Source organism: Ornithorhynchus anatinus, chromosome 1 (assembly GCF_004115215.2).
Source record: "Ornithorhynchus anatinus isolate Pmale09 chromosome 1, mOrnAna1.pri.v4, whole genome shotgun sequence".
Lineage (NCBI taxonomy): Eukaryota > Metazoa > Chordata > Mammalia > Monotremata > Ornithorhynchidae > Ornithorhynchus > Ornithorhynchus anatinus.
This window is the reverse complement of record NC_041728.1, coordinates 24,467,574-24,480,977: the sequence shown is the minus strand read 5'-3', so window position 1 is coordinate 24,480,977 and position 13,404 is coordinate 24,467,574. Positions and strand designations below refer to the sequence as shown.

The 13,404-nt window shown below is 44.5% G+C and overlaps 2 long non-coding RNA genes across 2 annotated transcripts in view; one reads left to right on the top strand and one right to left on the bottom strand.

Annotated features, from left to right (window-relative positions):
* LOC114813825 overlaps nt 1-4,196 on the bottom strand; it is a 40,140-nt gene extending 35,944 nt beyond the window's left edge. Inside the window, exon 1 of the long non-coding RNA XR_003761581.2 lies at nt 4,073-4,196. This is a non-coding gene — a long non-coding RNA (uncharacterized LOC114813825). The remainder of the gene's footprint in view (nt 1-4,072) is intronic.
* Nucleotides 4,197-8,851: 4,655 nt separating this feature from the next.
* LOC114815151 lies at nt 8,852-12,123 on the top strand. The gene is made up of 4 exons (XR_003762928.2): nt 8,852-9,081; nt 9,176-9,248; nt 9,881-9,980; nt 11,894-12,123. It is a non-coding gene; the product is annotated as an uncharacterized LOC114815151 (long non-coding RNA).
* Nucleotides 12,124-13,404: the final 1,281 nt, after the last annotated feature.

Here is a 13,404-nt window from a genome sequence, read left to right as displayed (position 1 = left end):
ACTGCCAATGCTTTTTCACGTCCTCCCTCTAGCCTGGAACTCCCTCTCCCTTGATATATGTCATACCAGCACAATCCCCATTTTCAAAACCATATTAAGGTCACATCTCATCCAAGTGGCTTTCCTCAACTAAGGCTTCTTCTTCCCCAACGCCCTCTTCCTTCTGTATTATCTATACCCTTGGAACTGTACCTTTTGGGCACTTGGTATTCACCCCACACTCAGCCCCACACTTATGTACACATCTGTAACATATTTACATTAATGTCTGTCTCCCCCTCTAGACTGTAAGTTCTTTGTGGGCAGGGAATGTGACTACCAACTCTGTTTACCGTACATTCCCAAGCACTTAAATACAGTTCTCTGCACGAAGTGCTCAATGAATACAAATAAATGAATCAATGGCATTTACTGAGTGCTACTTAGTGCAGAGCACTGTACTGAGCACTTGAGAACAATCAATGGTACTTACTAAGCACTTACTCTGTTCAGAGCAGTGTACTAAGCGCTTGGGTACATACAACCGACTTGGTAGGCACATTCCCTGCCTATAACAAGCTTATAGTCTGGAAGATTGATTGATTGAAACCCAAGGAATCAGGACACACAATCCACGCAACCCTAACCAAAATTAATCTCTCAATTATGCCTTTTGTGCTCATCCTATTCTGCCTATTCACTGTCATGTTAATACATGAATAATGGATTACTGCCAAATAGTAAAACACTACTTCTTGGAAAAGAACTACAAAAAAGCCCTGAACTAAATTGCAAGGATTTGTAATCTCTAAGGGGACAGTTCTGACCACTGTGTAAGTTTACTTTGTGCACATGAGATGGTATCACTTGCAAGCATGATCAACTGGCTTGCAAGAGCCTCCTCTGCAGGCTCCAGCTGTGGAAATTTGATTGAATGAATGAATAAATTGAAAGAAAAGAGCTACGAAGAAGCTGAAACCCTGCGGGGTCTGTTTCCCGCTGCAGAGAATTACTGCAGACAGACAGTCCTACTAGCGTTGAAATTAAATGAGCAAAATGAATGACTTGTTCACATCCCAACTCTGTTCCTGGCCTGTCTTGAAAGGCCAATCTCTCCTGACCATCACTCCACTATTGGAGTCTCCAGGCCAAGGACCATTAGAAGGTCAAACTCCAGGAACCCAGCGGGAGCAAATTCAGTGATGGGGATCAAGGAGAGTGAAGCCCATGGCCAAGTTCCCTGGGGTTCCCCTGAATACCCAGGGAGATCCGAAGCGGGAGGGCAGCGAATGGCTAGGAATCGTGGGAAATGTGGTTTCTGTGACTGGCAGACTGACAGAGACTGTTCCAGAGATAACTACATCAAGACTTTAGGGTCTCTTACTCAAGGTCCCCACAGCGGAGCCCAGTGCTCTCTCTCTGTCCCCAGAGCAAGTATTATTACATCCTTTTAATTATTTACAGGGAGTGCTTTAGGCAAGCGTCAGGCTTGCATCCAGGACCAGAGCCAAAGGATAAAACATACAGCTTAGAAGCAGAGATCATCAGGCTCACACATTAGATGACAACACAGAGCCGAGAAGATTCCTGGGAAATGCTTTAAAGAAAAACTGGGTGCATCAAGCTCTTGAACTGACGATTCATATTATATGATTGTACTTCTCGTCTCTTTTCCCCACCTTCTGCTTTCATCTGTGCTCATCCATCTGTACCTTCCGCGTGTATGTAAGTGCAGTATTTATTGGTAATTGAATGGCAAGGAACACTTATACTGCTTCACTCTATTTCAAGCAGCTCATTGCTGAATTTCTCTCTGTTACATCAAACACGAAACTTCTGTGGGGCAACCCACACCTATCTATAGGGGCCCTCTGGTAGCCTAGTGGAAAGACCATAGGTCTGGGAGTCAGTGGAATTTTAATCCCAACTCTGCCACGTGCCTGCTGTGCGACAGGATTAAGTCACTTAATTTCCTCTATGCCTCAATTACCTTATCTGTAAAATGGGAATTTAATACCTGTTCTCTCTCTCACTTAGATTATGAGCCCTGTGTGGGACAGGGACTGTTTCTGACTTGATTGTCTTGTATCTTCCCCATTGAGAACAGTGCTTGACACAGAGTAAATGCTTAACAAATACCATAATTATTGTTATTTATTTATTCAACTGTATTTATTGAGCACTTACTGTGTGCAAAGCACTGTACTAAGCGCTTGGGAGAGTACAGTACAACAATAAACAGCCACATTCTCTGCCCACAATGAGCTTACAGTCTAGAGTGGGGAAGACACTTCAAAATAATAATGTTGGTATTTGTTAAGCGCTTACTATGTGCAGAGCACTGTTCTAAGCACTGGGGTAGATACACAGTAATCAGGTTGTCCCACGTGAGACTCACAGTTAATCCCCATTTTACAGATGAGGTAACAGGCACAGAGAAGTTAAGTGACTTGCCCACAGTCACACAGCTGACTAGTGGCAGAGCCGGCAGTCGAACCCATGACCTCTGACTCCGAAGCCCAGGCTCTTTCCACTGAGCCACGCTTGAAAGAGGGCATGCCATCTGCCTAGCCTGCTAGAATGTAAGCTCCTTGTGGGCTGAGAACATGTCACTTCTTGACTGACTGATTCTCAGTTTCGTCTTTCCCAAGCTCAACAACTACCCCTACTAAAGCCCAAACAATCAGAAAGAAGAACGGAACCCTAAGGCAAATTCAAAAGAGACCCATTTTCTTGCTCTGAAAATGATTTTCAGAATGTAGCCTCTGGAGTCCAGAATGTAAACCCACTTTGATTTGAGATTTCCTCTTTTATCCTGAAAACTACACTTCAGTGTAACTTGTTTTAATATTTAACAAGCTTGATTTGAAGTGGGGCCAATTTCAGAGTAAAAATACAGTTCAGCCCTCTGTCATACAGTATCCCCTCTCAGTGCAATCATAAATTTGCCAAAAGTGGAAAAATAGGAGAACTGTGGAAAAGAGGTTCAGTGGCTTAAGGTAGCTAGGAAAACTGACACCAAATGGGAAGCCAACAGAAGCAGAGCAAAAAACTGGCCTTGTTCACAGAAAGTTTCATTTGTTGTAAATTTTGCCAAAGGGTTTGGTATTCAGATTTGCCAGAATACCAGCTCACCCCTCCAGCTCCTCAGATGGATTTTGATCCAAGGAAAATGAAGGAAACGCTTGCCACATTCCCTCAGGAAGATCACGGAAGACAAAAGGGTCGGTGTCATAATCATCGACTGAACAAGTACCCAGGCACTCCCTGGTAACAACCTCAAATACATTCACCTTTACGCTATTGCTACCACATTGCCCTGAAACCACATAAAGCATTTTGTCTATTTTTAGCATACTAACCCTGCAGCTTGTCTTAAAAATCAATATTAAAGGAATCAGCTCCTGTAATTGAAAAACTTCACCTTCCGGCAGCTTTCTGGTGTTTAAAGATTGTCTCTTCCTGGGCCTTTATATGTCTGCATTTCACCCTGATCTCTAAGACTCTGGTCTTCCACTTGAGTTGGGTGTGGCTTGTAAGGTCACTGAACAAAACAGGCACAGTTATTCAAATTAGTAGTAAATGTTCGGTCGTTCAGTGGAATTACTAAGTGCCAACTCAATGCAGAGCACTGAATTAGGCACTTGGGGAGCATAAGATAAAAGAAAAAGTCATGATCCCTGATCATGAGAATTCACAATCTAATGGGAAGGGCAGCCCGCGTGGGTCATGATGTAAGACTCTCCCTCTTGCCACTCCTCCTAGTGCTGCCTTTGTCATCCAGGGCAGGCAGGGCACTGCCTTTTGGGGAGTGAGAGAGAGCGATAGAGAGTGCTTTTGCATAACGGTCCTGGCTCTAAGTTTACATAGGGAAAAGGCAGAGGAGTAAATTGGAAACCAACCCTGTAGACTCCACTCCTCCACCCCCCTAGGCAGGAGGACCTGGAAATTGTCCCTGGGACCCTCAGTATAACAAGAGGACACAGCATCTGCTTGCTCAGAATTGTGTTTAACCAGAACCCTGTTGTGTGTAAGAGATCAGAGGCATAAAGTCTGATTTTAAAAACCCTCAAATAGTCTCAAAAGAAATTACCGTTTTTATTCCTCTATCACTTTTAGATCACTCTGTCAAATTTAGTTCAAGTTTTTACCGAAACCAAAGGAAATGGTGAGCAGGGCCTGGCTGCCATTGTCTGTTTTGGGGCAGTGGTTCCTGAGACTACAGTTCTATAACTGCTTTGGCCTTCAGAACCCTCAGGGCTTCTCCCTGCTTGCCTCTCACGGGCCCCACGCTCCTGGGGTAGGTGGTTCTGGTTCCCCCCAACTGCCAACCCTCTTCTTTGGAATTCCTGGGAAGACTCGATCTGTCTAACTCACCGCTGACCTCTCACCCACATCCTACCTCTGGCCTGGAATGCCCTCCCTCTTCATGTAAGACAATTACCCTCTCCACCTTCAAAGTCTCATTGAAGGCACATTCCTCCAAGAGGCCTTCCCTGACTAAACCCTCATTTCCTCTTCTCCCATTCCCTTCTGCATAGCCCTAATTTGCTCCCTTTATTAACTCCCCCAAGCCCCACAGCACTCATGTACATATCTGTGATTTATTTATGTATATCAATGTATGTCTCCCCCTCTGAACTGTAAGCTCGTCATGGACAGGAAACGTGCCTCCCAATTCTGATATATTTTTATTCTGTACTCTCCCAAGCACTTAGTACAGTGCTCTGCACGCAGTAAGTACTCAATAAATATAACTGATTTTTTTTTTGGTATTGTTTAGTGCTTACTATGTGCCAGGCACTGTTCTAAGCACTGGGGGTAGATGCAAGCTAATCAATTTTGATGCAGTCCATGTTCCATATAGACTCACAGTCTTAATCCCCATTTTACAGATGAGGTAACTGAGGCACAGAGAAGTGAAGTGACTTGCACAGCAGACAAGTGGCAGAGTCAGGATTAGACCCCAAGGCCTTCTGACTCCCAGGCCCATGCTCTATCCACTAGGCCATTACTGACTGGTTGACTCCCACAGCTCTGTTTCAGTTCTTAAGAACTCCGTGAGGTTCAGGGGACTCGACCGCTCAGAGCCAGGAAAGTGGTTTCCTGTTTACCTCAAACCCTTGTTAACATTTGATGGTAGCAATTTTTTCATCTTAACATAAGACTGGCTTAAATGTGGTAGGATCTCCCAGGCTCTCATTCATTTTGTATGGAGGTGTTTTCTGGCCCCCCTCACCTTTTTTTAATGGTATTTGTTAAGGGCTTACTTTGTGCCAGGAACTGTACTGAGCACTGGGGCAGATAAAAGGTAATCAGGTCGGACACAGTCCATGTCCCACATGGGGTTTATGGTTTTGATCCCCATCTTACAGATGAGGTAACTGAGGCACAGAGTAGTGAAGTACTGCCCAGGGTCACAGAGCAGACAGTGGAGAAGTGGTGATTAGAACCTCCCTCATAAAATCAGAGAATTGAAAGGCGGCACCCAGTCAGCCAGAATCATCCAGGTGAGAGGCTCTGCTCGGTTTGGAAGGAGAGCCAGAGAAGGGGTGTCCATGATCATCTCAGTTTACAAGCTCCAGTGTCTAGCATGGAAACTTCCTTCCCATCCCACCCGTTATTCTCCTTCCGCAAGACAAAAGTAGCATTCTCAGATTTAAACTTTGTTTTTGTTTACAAGAGAGTGTTTGTTCCCGACTGATGAATTCCACAAATACGGCATTCAGCACTGTAGGGTCTTTTCAGTGGGAACAAAGCAAGTCACCCAACAAGGCTTTGTGCTTAGCACAGTGAGAGCTTAATAATTACTGTTACTACTACTAACTACTACTTCTTCAAACCCCTGATTCCCAAGATATTTTTTTCCCCCATGCCAATCCCAATCTTATTTGACAGAACTATGAGAGGGTCTAACAAGAGGGAGGATCCTGGAGGCAAGGGAACAGACTTTTGTGGTGAGTTGTTCCCGGGTGGGCAGCTTGTTTTTCTGTGGGACAGGCAGGGATGGCAAGAAAAGGCAGGTGCAACACTGTGCAATAAAGCATTCTGCTCATCTTTGACCTAACTCCAGGGTTAGCCTCAGGAACCATGGAATCCCAAATGGATCCCAATGCCCAGTATTTCTAGAACAGCAGCTAGAGAAGCAGCGTGGCTCAGTGGAAAGAGCATGGGCTTTGGAGTCAGAGGTCATGGGTTCAAATCCCCCCTCAGCCACTTGTCAGCTGTGTGACTTTGGGCAAGTCACTTAACTTCTCGAGGCCTTAGTTACCTCATCTGTAAAATGGGGATTAAGACTGTGAGCCCCACGTGGGACAACCTGATTCCCCCTGTGTCTACCCCAGCGCTTAGAACAGTGCTCGGCACATAGTAAGCGCTTAACAAATACCAACATTATTATTATTATTAGAACACCAATTCTAGAACACATCATTAATTAATTTATTTTTTTATGGCATTTAAGTGCTTACTAGGTGCAAGGCACAGTCCTAAGCACCAAGGTAGACACAAGCTAATCAGTTTGGACACAGTCCATGTTCCACTTGGGGCTCACAGATTTAATCCCTGCTAAACAGATGAGGGAACTGAGGTACAAAGTGAAGTGTCTTGCCTAAAGTCACAAAGCAGACAAGTGACAGAGCCAGAATTAAAGCCCAGGTCCTTGACTCCTAGGCCTGTGCTCTAACCACTAGACCATGCTGCTTCTCTCCTCATTCCTCTCCTTGAGCTTCTCCCACTGCTCCCCATTCTTCTCACATAAAACAATTCATAATTTCTGGCCTCAAAGCTCTCCAACAGGTGTCTCCCTCTGATCTATCAGTTTTCTTTTCCTATTAGACCTCAGCTGGAGTTCTTCACTCCTGCCAAGCAAACCTAATGATCCTTCCACTTGTGATCCTTCCATCTCCAAGCCATTCCTTCTCCCTGTCTGGAATGCTCTACCCACTCTGCTTTTCCAAGTCACGTCCCTCTTCTCCTTCAAAGAGCTCTAAAATGCCAACTCCTCCAGGAAGCCTTTCCTGGCTAACTCCCCAAATTCCTGGTCAAATCAGTCCACCATTCATTCATTCAATCATAGTTATTGAGCGCTTACTGTGCAGAGCACTGTACTAAGTGCTTGGAAAGTACAATTTGGAAACAAATAGAGACAATCCCTACCCAACAGTGGTCTCACAATCTAAAAGGGGGGAGACTGACAACAAAACTAAACAAGTAGACAGGCATCAATAGCATCAATATAAATAAATAGAATTATATATACACATCATTAATAAAATAAATAGAATAATAAATATGTACATATATACACAAGTTCTGTGGGGCAGGGAGGGGGTAGAGCAGAGGGAGGGAGTAGGAACAATGAGGAGGGGAAGAGAAACAGAGGAAAAGGGGTGCTCAGTCTGGAAAGACCTCCTGGAGGAAGTGAGCTTTCAATAGGGCAACCACCCTCACACTCATACATGTTCATTTTTTTGTTTACCTCATTTTTATCTAGTCTAATACTCTTATCTAATGCATGTTTGGCAATTTGTACATGCCTGTATGCTGTGCAGTCATTTATTTTGTATATTCCCAAAATACCTCATATAGTGCATGACACACAATAAATGCTACTGAAAATGATGACAATGGTGAAGATATTTCTCTCAGTCCTGGTCTACTTCCTACTAGCAGAAGGTTTGATGTGTAGGGGGAGCAGTTCCTGGCTATGCCAATGGAGGGCATGGACAGGAGCTATAACCTTCTCTTTTCCTCCCTGGACACTCTACTCTCAATATGAAACAGATTAAGGAATTCTAAATATAACTCTTAAAGATACAGGATTTCAAGGGGTCATCTGGATTGGCTGAGCTAAAGGTCACTATAAGTAACACCCCCATATATATTTCCCCCCTCAGCTATATGAAGAGGGAGTTAAAATATAGTCCCTCCAGGGATATGTGGAGAAAGGTACTTATGAAGTCCATGAGTGCTCTTGTCAAGGGAAATGACATGACAGGAAAAATCCTATTCCAGCGGGGACTCAACTGGGTTAATTGAACATCTTTATCCCAACAATAAATGGAGTTTGAATTGAATAATCAGATGGATTTACTTGGAGGTTATTGCATTTTGAAGGTGTTAATTCAAGATTGTTGCTTTTTAAAATCGCTTTTCAGGTACTGTGATGAAGAAAAAATGAGTTATAGCCATTACCTTTAGACTGCAGAAAATGAAAAAACAACATTTGAAAGGATTTTTCTATTATTACTCATCATCCTAGGAATTCCCTATGGTTAGTATCGTCCAGAAACACATGTAAGGATAGTTTATGTACAGTATATTCCTTTCACTGCTTGGCAATCCCTCAAACTAATGACCCGACAAAGGATTCTATTTTACTAGAAGGTTAGAGGAGTTAGAGAGGATTTGGGCAAACTAACGTAACTAGACTTGACTGCTCTGGGCTGCTTGGGGAGCCCTGTATTTATGTTCTGGCTGGAAGAATATTTTTCTGATGAATACCCAAGTAAAATCTGTCCAGAAAATCTTTCCAAATAAAAATATGTACTTCATTAAGGTTCATTCCTAATTCCTTAGGTGTGGATCTTAAAGCTAATGATATTTATTCAGCATTTACTATTTGCCAAACACTGTGCTAAGAGGTGGGGCAGATAAAAGATAACCAGATCAGACCCAGGATCTTTCCCACCTAGGGCTCACAGTCTGAGGTATAGGGAGACTAGGTGTCCTGTCCATTTTTCAGATGGAGAAACTGAGTCCCAGAGAGGTGGAGTGATTTGCCCAAAGTCACACAGCTGGCCAGAGGTGGAGCTGGGTTTAGAATCTAGGTCACATGACTCCCTGATCCACAGTTTGACCAGGAGCCAACTGACAGCTAGATCCTGGCTAAGATACTCCATTACCCTCGCATTCTTAATAGGGGTATGTTCACTTCATCCTACAGAAAATCCTACATGTAAACTGTGCAGAGAGGAGAACCTCCCTAATGCAAATGGGGCTGAGACTGGTTGAAAATGTGCCAACAGCCCCTAGTCTTCACTTTCTGATCACCTGTAACTTGCAGCAGCATGATTTCTAGGCCTAAGGAGAAGAAGCAAGGTGAGTCATTGACAATCCTCACGGGTGAAAGAAGAATACCAATAAAAGAAGAGCAGAATTATCACTCCAGCATTTCCTTGTGCTATTCACACAGGCCCAGTGAGTTTCAGCACCGTGATGGCAAAGGTCGAACTCTGATCTTGTTTCAATCCTTGGCCATTCCAAAGGTACAGCTTCTATGCAAAAACAGGCCTTATTTGAGTGGATGGAGATAAAGTTGATACAATAGAATTTCAAATCTGAGCCTGGGGTTGGGGGGAGTTCAGGGTGGTGGGGAAGGAGGGTGGTCCTATCTGCGAAACAGGCCTCTTCCTGGAAGGTACACTCAGACTGAGAGATAAGAGATAGGAGATAAGACAGCCCTCGGGGATTTGCTCTACTTTGTTCCTCTGCCATCACCTTTCCCGTTATGGGCCTCTCTGGATAAGGACCCTGCCGGTCAGAAATGCTTATGTGTGAATCGTGCCTCTCTAATCCCTGGCCCTGCATAATGCTTTCCAGATGCGGAGCTTCCAAGAGTCACCCCAAATTGCAGTGTAGTGATACACCAGATACAGTATCTGTCTGAAGAGATGCCTAACATCCTTCGGCCAGTTCACCTCTACCAATGGAAAGGCTATACCTGGTGCCACAGGGAACGCAACTGTTAGATTGTAGCAGAGGACAATGAAATATGTCAGCGGAGACTGAAGCCTTCACTCTAATGCCAACGATCTATACCCATCTGCACTTTTGCTGAAGGGCCCAGAGGCTTTGGACATTTGGACATTTCTGAAACCTGAATATTTCTAACCCTTAGAAATGGCTCCAGACCTTCTGAATGTCACTCAACTTCTCTCCACATCAGCTGCAGGATAGACAAGTATTGAGTTCCCTTCTTGAAATGGAAAATGTTCCAGGTAAGTCCATGATGAAAAGTTCTGCCACCAACACTCAGGAGTTATTGATTTGCTGGCAAACACTCCTTCGCCTGTCCAGGTTGGGCATAGATGAGGTTCTTTGAGAACGTGACCAAAGAGGGTAGCTTCGGGAATGAAACACAGGATCTCTTTTACCACAACACTAAAACTAACCAGCTTTGATTCTGGGCCCACATTCTGTCTCCAAACAGTCCAGAATTGTGTCGAAAGCAGGGTGGAGGCTCCAAGAAATGATCCCTAAATTTAAAGATGCTGAAACCAAAAACCTCCGAATACAGATCTATAAAAATCCCAAGCCAAAAGGAGATTAATAGATGGAATGAATATAGCAAACAGCTGGACTTTCTGAAACCACAAATTCAGATTTTGGCCAGATGGGTTTCGCCATCCTCTGAGACACATAAATCAAAAACTATTCATGCAGATGTTTCAGGAGAATCTTTAAAACAAGTCATGTATCTGTCCTGAGGGACCATTCAAATACAAGTTGTAGCTGGTAAGAATACAAGTGGTCAATAATTTTTTCTACAGTCATACAATGCAACAGAAATGCCAATTAGAAATGTTTTTGATGTGCTCAGCACTCATTGGAGAAGCTGAGTGGCTGTGGGAGAATTAATCTTACCTAAAAGCTGAACTAAATGGGCAAACATCACAGAAGGGATGATCTGAGTTCCAGGCAAAGGGGCATCAACCACCCTGTCAAACAGCCCAGGCTTATAGGAAAAGCTGAGATACTCCATTGATGGGAGGATGTCTGAAGGGTAAAAAAGTAGGTTTGAAGGGTCAGGGTAATGGGAGACTGTGGGAGTGGGAAAGGGGATTTATGCAAAGGATGGAGTCTAAGGAGGAGATGGGATTCTTGGCTTAAAAAGGAAGGTGAAAAGGGAATAGAAGAAAAAGAGCTGCCATGCAGCTCCCCTGGGATGGTGCCAGTCAGAGGGAAGGGCATTTCTCTGCCAAAGAGTTGGCTCTGGCCCAGCAGAAGCAAAGCCCTTAGGCCTCAGACCAGAGGAAAGTTTGCCATTCAGAAATAATGTCAGTTTGGGATTAGCACTGAGTGAAGGGGGATGGGGGAAGGAGGGGTGGGGAGGTGAGAGCCTGATAGGGCAGGGCTGGCATTCATTCTGACCCTCTGATCTGGCTTCTCCAGGATCCCAGCAGTCCTCTATCAACAGCAGCCCCACTCTGCAGAGGAAGAGAAGGAGAGGGAGGGTGGTACCAGGTGGCCTGGCCCAGCCCGGTCCAATGTGAAGAAGCCCCCAGATGACCCCGGGAAACCTAGGGCCCATAAGATGCTCCCAACTAGGTCAGGGTGGGCTGAGCAACCGGGCAGGTGTTTGCTAAATAGGGAGCTGCCATTTCTGCAGCATATTTAAATCATCCTGGCTCAGCAGGAACAGGGCTCTGAGGCTCTACCCTGTGGGCAGGGTAGGTGTCTGTTGCTTCTTGTACTGTACTCTTCCAAGTGTTTAGTACAGTGCTCTGCATGCAGTAAGTGCTCAATAAATTCAATTGAATGAATGACTCAGCTTCACTTTTTGAGAGGCAAGTGAGAAGACGGCATAGCCGTCACAAGGGAGGTGGGCTCAGAGGGAAGGTACAGTGCCGAGGTTCAGGTACTAGCAAATCACCCAGTTAGAGGTTCTTGGAAACAGAGCTACAAGAATGACCTACAAGAGACTGAGCTGTTAGGGAGCAGCATGGGGTAGAGTGATACAGCTTTGTGCCACCTGTTTATAAGAGCCAGCTGAAAAGAGAGAGGGGTCACGAAGAAAAACTATCCAGGATCCTAGTATGGGCCAAATGGTGGAGAGCATGGAAATCTAAAGGAGATGCCAGGTGCACTTTAACTCTCATTAACCGTATCAGTATTTCTTCTTTTCCACTAGATCACTTCACCAAAAGTGAAAATATAACTCTCCCCAAGATGGTGAACACGGGATGGCAGGCAGACCTCAGGACCACCCTGTTCCCCAATCCATGCAAAAAGAAAGAGCTCACAGCCCCGAAGAAAGCACTGATAGAATGGACTGAACATAATAAAAATTAATCAACATGGAGCCATTTTCTTTACATATGAACAATCTCAGAAAGGTCAGCAATAAAAATCACAACAGTTGGAAATCTTTTTTAGATTGCAAAACTGAAAATACAGAGGTTGTTGAACTGTATTTTCCCCAGGACAGCAATTCAGCTTTGTTCCATCAAGCTAAGAGATGCAAGTGCTTGCCAGTGATATGCTGCAGATGTAGGAAAATACAAATATATGTTTGGAAATGCCTACAAGAGAGAGCACACTGGGAAAAGATCTGCTCATTATTAATGGAACTATTGGCTTCTAATTGCGATAAACACCAGCATGCTATTTAAATAATGCAACGTAGATATGTCAATACGAGAAAACGAGTACCAAAAAAAATTTAAGAGGCCGCAAAGCTATTGGTTGGCAAAATGGAATGCTTCCCAAACTGAACAGAAGAATGCACTATTGTTTCACATAGGAAAAAAATCAGGATCACTGCAAAACCATATTATGATAGATAGGGTAATGACTATTGCAGGGTGAGTAAAACAGTTTAAAAAATTCTACCACAGCTAATCGCAAATACAAAGGGCCTAGTTAGAATTCCCAACACCCATAATGGACATTCTCCCTTCTCTCTATTTCATTAAACATTGCTGCTTGCAAATGACCCCAAGTACTGAGCCTCGAGCACACAAAAAAGACTCCCAATGGTGAAAACAGAGAAAACCTCATGACCAAAGTCATCTGAGCCAGAGCTGGCTTAAGCCGGCCATGCGCTCTGAGGCAGGAGTTCCAACTACTACCTCTCACAAGACAGGAAGTACCATGCCGTGATGCATATATGGGTGAAAACGTGCTGTGACCCGATCAAATTGCATTACTTCACTGTGACAAAATGGCAATTTTCAGACTTAGTTGGACCCCCTAATCCTACTCATGTGCTGGGCTACCTCAGGCGGCAGGGTGACGTTCCAAGTTGAAGTCCTTCCTGAAAGAGGGGCTCCCATTCCCGGCTCTACCACACCTGGACCTGCCCTTTTCCCTCCTCTCTAGTCACTCTCTTCCGCAGCCCAAAGACTGCTGCTCTCTGCTTCTTCCCTCTGCTTGCTGCTTGGGAGTCCCATCCCAGAGGTGCCCAGAGTAGGGTCTCAAGGCTGCGAACAACCTGGTTGCTGCTCGCCCTCCTCGATTCCCTCTGTGATGATGAAGGTATTTGATAAGTGCTTACTATGTGTCAAGCACTGTTCTAAACGCAGGGGTAGATACTAAGTACCCAGGTTGGACACGGTCCCTGTCTCACTTGGGACTCACAGTCTTAATCCCCATTTTAGAGATGAGGGAACTGAGGCACAGAGAAGTTAAGTGACTTTCCCA